Source organism: Peromyscus leucopus, chromosome 10 (genome assembly GCF_004664715.2).
Source record: "Peromyscus leucopus breed LL Stock chromosome 10, UCI_PerLeu_2.1, whole genome shotgun sequence".
Taxonomy (NCBI): Eukaryota; Metazoa; Chordata; class Mammalia; order Rodentia; family Cricetidae; genus Peromyscus; species Peromyscus leucopus.
In genome coordinates this window covers 87,609,655-87,619,924 of record NC_051071.1, presented here as the reverse complement: position 1 = coordinate 87,619,924, position 10,270 = coordinate 87,609,655, and the positions used below count along the sequence as shown (strand labels likewise).

The 10,270-nt window shown below is 40.1% G+C and overlaps 1 protein-coding gene across 2 annotated transcripts in view; it reads left to right on the top strand.

Annotated features, from left to right (window-relative positions):
* Positions 1-8,396: 8,396 nt before the first annotated feature.
* The window catches only part of Mapk10 (mitogen-activated protein kinase 10), a 294,249-nt gene continuing 292,375 nt past the window's right edge, over positions 8,397-10,270 (top strand). For both annotated transcript variants that reach the window (XM_028867293.2, XM_028867295.2), the window contains exon 1: positions 8,397-8,824. The gene's annotated coding sequence lies outside the window, so the exon portion shown is untranslated. The remainder of the gene's footprint in view (positions 8,825-10,270) is intronic.

The window sequence follows — 10,270 nt, the reverse complement described above, 5'->3', positions numbered from 1 at the left end:
CCTCTTCTGTTCCTTCTCCAAGTCCTGTCCCTTCTTAATCCTTTAGCCCCAGTCTTCCTCTTCAGTACCTTACATGTATTCTACTGCCCCTCCAGTTATATTTTCTAATTAAGTTGCAAGATTAATAATAGACTTCCATATAGCTTTTTAAATATATATATCTTTTTCCTTTGGGTTATCAGCTTTTCTTCCTGCCTCCACCCAACTACCTGCAAAGTTCATGATTTTACTTTTCTTTACAACTGAGTAATATTTTATGGTGTGTTTGTGCCATGTTTTTCTTACCCTTTTACCTGTTGATGGACACCTACGTTGCCTCCATTTCCTAGCGATTGTGAAAGACAATGTCTTGAATGCTATCTCAAATGAAGACTGACAGGGAGGCTCACATTTCTTCAAGCTAATTATTGGTTCTATAGAGTCCTTTCCACCCAGGCAAGCATGTGATCAAGTAGTTCCCCTTCTGTGTTTATAGTTTTAGACCTCCAAGTCACAGAAAGGGAGTGCTCCTGGGTCAATGGGTGATGTTCAGGGATTACTCCATCAAAACAGGAAAGCAGAGTTCCAGTGAGAGTTACATCCCTCTCATGACTCACAGAGTCAGTTAACTGTTCAGTATTGGCTGATGACTACCGTGTGCCAAGACTGTGCTTACCACAGTCAGCTACGTTATCTAATCTCCTTCCCATGAAGTATGTGAAGTAAATATCACTGTCTTTATTGTCTAATTTGGGAAATGGAGAGGTCACATGATCTGCTCAGGCCACCTAGACAGGAAACAGCATAGCTGTAATTTAAACAAGATCTGCTGATAAATCCAATGCCTTTTCTACTACACATATGTATTTCCCATTACCTTTAAAAATGTTTAAAGTTAAAATCTTTTGTATGTATGAGAAATATGTATACAATATTAGTTATTATCATCATCATTGCTCCATCTTCACAGTCTGGCAAATCACATTTATATATCCTTATCTCCTTCTTGCATACATTATTGCAACTAATGTTAAATGTTAAAAGTTAAAAGTAGGATACTTTGCTGTGGATATCGCTCTATATAAATAAAACACTGATGGCCAATGACCAGACAGGAATTATAGGTGGGACAAGGAGAGAGGAGAATTGGGGAAGCAAGAAGAAGGAGGGAGAGACACTGCAGCCACCGCCAGGACAAGCAACATGTAAAGACGCCGGTAAGCCACCAGCCACGTGGCAAGGTATAGATTTATAAATGGGTTAATTTAAGATAAAAGAACAGTTAGCAAGAAGCCTGCCAGGGCCATACAGTTTATAAGTAATATAAGTGTCTGAGTGATTATTTTATACGTGGATTATGGGACTGTGGGGCTTGGTGGAACCTGGAGAGAAGCCCTCCAGCAACAATACTTGACATATTTTCTTGCTGTTATTGATTTGGAAAATCCTTTAGATTTTGAGACTTGGCATGAGCTGCATATGGTAGTTAATGCTGGTAAGTATTTGGCTTAAGAACATCAGATTAAATACTTCAAGATTTTTATTCTTTCTGTTGTTTGGATGCTGTCATCAGAAGCTATTCTTATTTATGTTATTGTTTACTGCCCAAGTGATTACAAAATCTTTTCACCAGGATTGTTAAAAATAGTCTCTACACTGTTGGGGAATTTCCCTTAGTGGTGACAGTTGGGTCTACATTTATGAGAAGAAAAATTTAAAAGATCAGTTGCATAGTTTTGGGCTCACATTATTTATCTAATTATCTATCTATCTATCATCTATCTATATCATCTATCTGTCTGTCTGTCTGTCTGTCTATCTATCTATCCATCTATCATCCATCTATCTCTCTATCATCTATCTATCTATCTATCTATCTATCTATCTATCTATCTATCTATCTATCTATCTATCTATCTATCTATTTATCATTTGCCTCTTGACCTCCCTTAGTGAGCTTGCCTTTTGAGCACTGTAGTTGCAGGTCAAGCAGAGGTGAGACTAGCTGTTTAATTCAGATAGGACTTGTTACAGAACAGTAAGAAATCGAATTTCTAGACAGAACTCAAAGTAATCCATGGTATTTTCATGTTGTCGTCATGCTTCTGGGGCTCTGCAGCAAGGCTGGGATAGGAAGGTTGGAAGCTGAGCGTGGACATACATGTGGATGCATCTGAGGTTGCCTGACAAGAATAATAGTGTCTTTATCTCACAAACCCATGTCTGCTGGGATCTAAGGCAAAGCAATTTTCTATTAGCATTGTTGTTCAAATGACAAACAAATTTAAAATTAGATTTTAAAGCTGATGTTATCTGAAGAGGCTTAAGCTTCTTTGATACTATTTTGAAATAGGTTTCCCACCATTGTCTGCTGTGAACTAAATCTGTACTTAAAAAAAAAAAAAAAGGCTACCATGGTGCTGAAAATTGATGAATACCTGCTTTTGTTGAGGTAGATACTCTGTATTCAGAACCAAAGTATGTTTAACCACAAACAGACATAATTTTCTTGGTTCTATGAGCCACAACTAAAAAAAAAAAAATCAATGCTTCTATAAACTTAATAAAAATTGGCTCAAGGCACATTTTCTGCTATTGAATTCTAACATCAGTGCTTTTTTCCAACAGGAAGAACTTCCAGGAGACTAATTCTATCTGCTTTCTTTTGATGTGAACACAGTTGTCAAATTGTAAAATGAACTCTTTTAGGAAAAAAATTAAAAATGAGTATACTACAATATTATGTATTTTTCAAAACCCCTAGTACTGCTCACTGTAAAGAATGAATCCTGATAAAGATGTGTTAGTACCATTGGCTCATCAATTACAATACACATACAAGAAATTAGTGATAGGAAGAAGTATGGGAAGAGGTGCAGAGTCCACAGGAACTCTCTGCATGTTACTTCACTTCCCCCCTTGCAAACCTCACTCTGCTCTAAAAAGTGAACGTAGAATCCTTCTCTTGTCATTGAAAGGTCACCAAGTTTACTCATTCTTGGAACTATTAGTATTTAAACTCATGATACAGAGAATCATTATGACTATGACAATCCACTGGCCCTGTGATTCCTATCCCAATAGACACATAAAAGATATTAATTAAAAACTATTAAGATATTAATTAAAAATTAAAAGACATTAATTAAAAGTTGATTCTTAGATAACTTTTTTTTTGCCTCAGGGTTTATCATTGCCTTTAATTTACTACTGTGTAATATGGTTTCCAAAAGGGAAGTATTGGGTATAGCATTTCTGAGAATTCATTATTATGAAATCATTATTTTCCTGAGGATGAAAACTTGCCTAGGTAGAGGACACCTGAGAAAGGTCATGTTCAGGAGCATCGCGGGAGACACGTGACTGATTCTGTCAGGATGGCTTCACGTCTATCTGTGAAAGGACTCATAGTTCAAGAAGGTGTGTTGAATCTCTGTGATCCCCATACATCCAATCACCTGCCAAAATGACTGGTGGCCCATCTGACTCTGGGACGATTTTGACAAGAGACTCAGGATGTCGATAGTTTCACTTCTTGTCTAGTTAGTGAACCTGAGACTCGGATTCAGAAACTAGACCCTCACTAGGACTCTGTTTCTATACGCTGTTCTTTTGGGTCCCCTGCTCCTGAGCTCCTTGCCATGTTCTCTTTGGAGAGCCAAGTTTCAACTTTGCCATGCCCCAGTGTCTGAGCCCTGTCACTCCATGGGTGTCTCTCAGAAGAAACAAGTGATTTGCCTGTTAGCAGCCTTCTCTGAAAATGTCAGTGTGTGTGTGTGTGTGTGTGTGTGTGTGTGTGTGTGTGTGTGCATGTGTTCAGGGATGCATGTGCAATTGTGTGCCCTTGGATGTGGAAGCCAAGGACTGATGTCAGGTTTCTTTCTTCAATCCTTCACCTTAATTTTCAAGTCAGTCTTTCACTGTATCTGGGGCTCTGTGATTTGGCTTGACTGGCAGGCCAGCAGGCCCCAGGGATTCTGCTTCCCCAGCCGTACTAGCCATTATGGCTAGCTTTGTGTGGGCACCGGGGACTGAACTCTGTTTGTACAGCAAGCACTTTACCCACGAGGGCTTCACCCCAACCTGAAAAACCTAGTTCTTAAATGTCTGAATTCTCATCTGTGTGCTATACAAACTTCCCTAACCTATTACTCTCCTCTCTGATGGATGCCAGATTACTTAGGATCCCAGCGACCCTACACAGGGCTTTACCAATCGCTGAGTTGTGGGGGTCCCTGCAATGAGCACAGCTGGCAGGGAAATGATCGGGTGAAGTAAGAAGAAAACTCGGTTCAGCATGACTTAGTTAGCCACGCTGGTTTAAACTTCTGGAATCTGATGCCAAGTTTATTTTTTACATACTTAAACACAGTAAAACTTTGGAAAAGGTTTCCTTGTGACAATTATTACAATAAAGCTTTAGGCATGGCCGCACTGACACTCCTTTTTAGCAAAGCACCCGTGAGCTTTACCACACAGTGGGTTCTACTGACTGAGAAGCAGTACTCAGGATAAGGGCCTAGGGAGGAAGGGTTTGTAATAAGCACAAGGGTGGGTTCCACTGATTGAGAAACAATGCTCAGGATTCTGGGGTCTGGCTCCATGGACCAGCAAAAGATCACCAGGTTATTAAAAAAACACCCACTCCACATCCTTCCAGATGAACAGGTGTCAATTTCTTCCACCGAGGAAAAGCCTGCGTGCTTAACAATTCCAGTTTGGCTAGTGAGTATATGGACTTTATGTCCTTCTACACTGGATGTGCTTGGGTCTGCAAAAATAAAAAAGAAATCATGATTTGGGGCCAAGCACTAGATTTGTAAGTTTTAGAACTCAAACTTATTTAGCAATTTTCCTTCTTGGAAACCGACTTAAAAAATTTCCCCTGAAATTAGAATTTAATTTGCATTAAATTAAATGTAATTTAGATGCATACGTTTGAAGAGTTACACCTCAATTAGCTCTGACAAATCGATGCACACATAGGATAGCTCACATCTTCATCAAGATGGAGATCGTTTCACCGTTGAGCACATTCCCCTCTCTGGACAGCCCACTCCCCCGCGCAGTCACGGCCCGGATCCCTATCACTACATAGCAGTTATACAGTCTGTCCTTAAGTCTCACAAATGAATATTACCCAGCCAGAAAGATGCTTTTTGAGAGTCATCCACACTGTTGCATGTTTTAGCAGTTTATTTTGAAAGAGGTGGTCGCTCCTCAAGTGTGCCTTAGTAGTATCAGCACACACTTGCCACTACATACATAGGCTTGGAGACGAGGGGTGGTAAATCAAGTCTACCTTTTAAAAATGAGATTTAATTTCTTAAAATTTTTTATTAAAAAATGATAGTCCCGAAAGGACCTAAATCAGACCTTCCTTAAATGAAGCTTCATTCCAAAGCATCTGACAGGGTTTGCCCCTTCTCAGCCAAAGGAACACATTGCATGGCAAGTACAACAATCCCCAAAATTATGTTTTTCTGCTTCTATCACACTTTTTTTTTTTGTCATGTGTTTATTTGGTGTATAGGAGGTCCTGAAACTTGTTTTGTTGGATTGGGATGTGAACGTAGAGAAATACATTAAAATCATGGAAGTTGAATAAACCTTAGTTTATTCCAATAAAGAAGGGGAACTATTTATGTATTGATTAAAGGAAAAAAACTTGTATTTACTTCATACTCAAGTTTTAGGAAATTATTTCCCAAGGTGTATAGAATAGAATTTAAGCACCTTGCTAATAATGTAAACACTGCTGAAATACACAGGTTGAAAATTAAAGAGTTGTTGGGCGGTGGTGGCACACACCTTTAATCCCAGCACTCCGGAGGCAGAGCCAGGCCGATCTCTGTGAGTTCAAGGCCAGCCTGGTCTATCAAAAAAGAAAAAAAAATTAAAGAGTTATACAATATATTATTCTCCAAATCTGATGGGCATCTATTACTCCTGGAAACCCAATATATGAAAATGATTGGTTTCAATGTACTCATGGTTTCCATTTTTTTAAACAATTCTGCTGTATGAATATACAATAATTTGCTTATCTGTTCAGTGGACACGCTCTCAGATGCTTCTAGTTTTTACTTATTGCAAATAAAACTGGTATAGCATTTATGTACAACCATTTTGTGGCCATATGTTTTTATTCCTTTGCATGAATACCTAGAAATGGAATTGTTGAGTCACACTGTAGGTGTGTGTTTATCATGATAAAACTTTCCAATCTGCTTCCCAAAGTAGTTTAATCACTTTCTTTTCTAACCAGCAGTTGAGAGCTCTGGTTTAGCAATGTGCTGCCACTACAGGGTGGTATCAGTGCTTTTCATTTTAGCCATTTTTTGTAGGCATGGAATGAAATTTCTTTGTGGCTTTAATTAGCATTTTTTGATGACTAGTCATGTTGAATGCTTTTTCATATACATATGGACTATTTATAAATCTCCTGTCAAATGTCTGCCGAAGTCTTACTCATGAGACATCATTACATGTTTGTTTTCATTTCTGAATAGTGAATGTTTATATACCCAGGAATTTGTGTGTATCAAATATATTTTCACATGTACGTCAAGAATGTTTTCTTCTGGTCTACTTTCTCACTGATGACTTTGGCTTAGTAAAAGCTTTTATTGTTGATGAAGTATGTTTCTTTTTTCTCTTCTTTTTTTTTTTCAGAATGAGCACATTTATTTGCCCTACAAAAATCTTATCATCCTTCAAAATCCAAAAATTATTTTTCCCTTTAAAAGATACACATTATTTTTAATAGCTTTAGAGATGTTTAGTTCTCATGTCCTGGTGTGTAGCTCCTCTTGATTTACTGTTTGTTTACAGTGCAAGGCAAAAGCTGAAGTTCAGTTTTTCTTTATCGATATTGAGTTATTGGGGATTGACTTGTGCTATCCAAACAGGAAACAAGTTTGGAATGCTGCACGGTGGCAGGATGCTTGCTTAGCATGGGTAAGACCTTGGCATTCAATTCCCAGCACAGACAAGGTGGGGAGTGAGAAATAAAAGAAAGAACGAACAGACCAACCGTTTAAAAGCCAGCGCATCAACTGATGTCTATCATAAAGCTGCTTGGCTATGCATCCACATTTTGATATGAGGCGGTCATAACTTATAAGCAGACCCAAGTGGGGAGTAAAAAGTAGTAGTCAACTACTGATTCTTTGGACTTGAATTTAGAACAAAGGAACAACTAAAAACTTGTTGGGAGGACTAGAGTGAAAACTCACACGAGCGTTTCATTTTCTAACTTCCTTCTCAGACAAAAGAGCACCAACCACAGCAGAGAACCCCCAAAGCCAACGTGGTTCCTCGATAGGTTGCACGGTCTACGTCACTGCTGGCTTTGCTCCTGTTTTATGTTTTGCCTTTGCTTGTAGCCTATGACAGAGCTCCTTGTTCACGTCGGTGCGCCAGTTCCCGACCACAGCGCAGAAGCACAAATTTTAGCGCTGCTTGGTTCAACAGATAGAAACTCACCTTGAAGGTGTTTAAGAAAAACAGAATTGGGCCTGATTATGTAGCTTGAGAAGTCCAAAGACTAGGTTTGCTTTCAAAACATAAGGTGAAAATTGTTTTGGTAAACATTTTAATAGTGAAAGCAGTCTTATGTTCTCATTCCATCAAGCTATCATATATGTGTGTGTGTGTGTGTGTGTGTGTGTGTGTGTGTATAATTTTCATAATTTAAAAATATCCTATAGCTGTCAAAGTCAGAAAAATTGCCTAAAACATGTAGTAAATTATATTAGTTTTCTATAGAGTTTTTTGAAACCTGAACAAAAGTATCCCATACCCTGATTTGTTAACACAAATTACCAGTATTTTCTTTTCTACTTTAAATTGCAATATAAACATTAGTGAGTTTGCTTTAGTGGATATTTATGCAGGGTTTTCATGAAATAGGGAGACAGAGAAGAGATGGTGTTGGACAAATGACCTCTGTGGTCCGGGCGCAGCTCCAATCCTTGCTTCTCTTCTGAGGCTATGACCATCTCTTGTTTATTCTGACATTCAGAGAGATGGCACATCTCTGGCTTCCTTTGCTGGTTGCGGAAAGCTGAGGTGGTGGAAAAGCGAGGGTGACTGCCTTCCCAATGGCTTTTCGATCTGTCCTCCTTGGTGCTGTGCAGAGCTGGAGCCACACAGAGGAGGAGCTCCTTGGCATTGTGCGGCAACCCCCCTCCTCCGCAGCCCCCCTCCCGGCCAGCGCTGAATTTGCAGATCTTGGTTGCCACGTTCCTGCTCCTTTACATTTTCCCTGCTTCTCATTTCGCCAGCAAACGAGGTAGCTGTAGCCACAGATAGACTTTTTCCTTTTTTCTTCTTCCCTCCTCCTACCCCTCCCTAGACCTCTCTGGGCTTTGACGTCATGTGTGCTCCTTTCAGTTGCCATAGCAACCCCATTCCCCAAGCCCTCTCTGTCCGTCTCCTCTGGTAGGCTCCACAATGGTACAGGCAGCCTCCCGCTGCACAATGGTTTCCAGGCAGTGAGAGAGTGATTCAGCAAGCCACTCTTCTCGTCCAACCGCCCGACTCTTTTTATTTTTATGGGAGTGGGTGGTGCTTCATATATTATATGCTTACCTGTTTTTTTTCTATTTTCGTTTTTACAAATTTCCTTTCTCTTCCTCACTCCTCAATTCCCAGGGGCTTGAGTGAACTAAAGATCGGGTCTTCTTGGAAATCACCTGTCTGTTATTATTTTTAAACAATTTCCACACCTCCAAAGACTCTCCTCCTTATTCCGGTTTGGAATGTGGCTAATGAAAACCCAGTAGGGAGGATTTCTGAGGCAAGCATCCGGACCAAGATCCTAGTTCTCAGGCACGGAATGGTAGGTGACTCCTTGCTCATTTGGGGTTCTAACCTGTTTTGGGAGGGTGGGTGATATCTGTCATCGGTCTTGTGGGATGGGAGAGAGCAAGAGAAAGTAGGAAGCGATGGGGTTGGAGAGCCAGTTTAACGAATCATACTGTCACCGAGGCAAGAAGACCTTGGGCATTTTATTCTGGGCATCCTCTTCTCAGACCGAGGAGTGAAGAGTGCTAGAAGGTGGACAGACCTTTATTATTGTGACCCGGCAAAGCAGAGTGAGAGAAATGCACACATGAGAGTGGAGAGAGAGGCAGAGAGGGAGAGAGGGAGAGAGGGAGAGGGAGAGAGAGAGAGAGAGAGAGAGAGAGAGAGAGAGAGAGAGAGAGAGAGAGAGAGAGGCTTGTTTAGAAGTGTGGCTCTCAGTTTGAGAAATGCTATAGGTCTCATAAGATATTTAAAATGTCATTAATACACATAAATTTTATTTCCAGACAGGTTTAACTTTAAATATTCTGAAATATATTCATACAGTTTATATATGTATATATACATACATATACATATACATATACACACATATATAGCAAACTAATGAGCCAGATATCTATATCTATATATATCTCACAAACTAATGATGTTCCTTTTGTAGAAAGACTCTGAGCTAAATCTGCAGACAGGAACACAGAACAGGGGCTTGACCAGGGAAAGAGCAAACATTGGCACCGCAGCTACGTAGGTAAAGGTCCCTTTAAGAAAGTGATCGCCCAGTCACGGCAGGCAGCATTTTTCTATGGCAAGGTTCCCAGGTATTCTGTGCTGAGATACTGTGTCCCCTAGAAATGTCAGAGCATTTTCAGAAGAAACAGATGCTGTCATTGGGAAGGAGCTTGGTGATACAGTTTTCAGAATTTATGTGTTTGCTCCTTCAGCCGAACAAGTGTAGTTTATCGGAAAGCCTTCAAGTAAATCAGGTTATGGATATTTCAAGAAAATTATATGTATACATTATGTATATCCCTTTCTTTTCCCTCCAACATTTAAATATAGAGACCAAGATGCTGCTTTGACTGCCTTATGCAGATAACTTTCAAGGGCATTGCAATCTGGCCACGGAAAAGAATGGCTTATCCCAGGGCAGTAGGCTCTGAAGCAGCCACAAGGTTGTTTACATGGTCTGCTTTTGCTGCAGAGCAATGTGTCTGTATGACAGCACTGGCGATAACTTTCACGAGCACAGGCTAAGTCATATGGGACAGGCCACAGTCGGCAGTGAAGGAAGGTGGGTGTTGGATGGACCAGGCATTACCTGCCCAATTTCTCCCCCTTTCCCAACGCTACTATTGTCAATCCTGGAAGGTCCTGCAGAATGCTGATCAACATATTTAAAATGGTTGCGGTAATGACCATTTCTCTCAGAGAGGCTTCAGTAGACATCTGTCCTCGGTGGGCATGTATGTTTTACTAC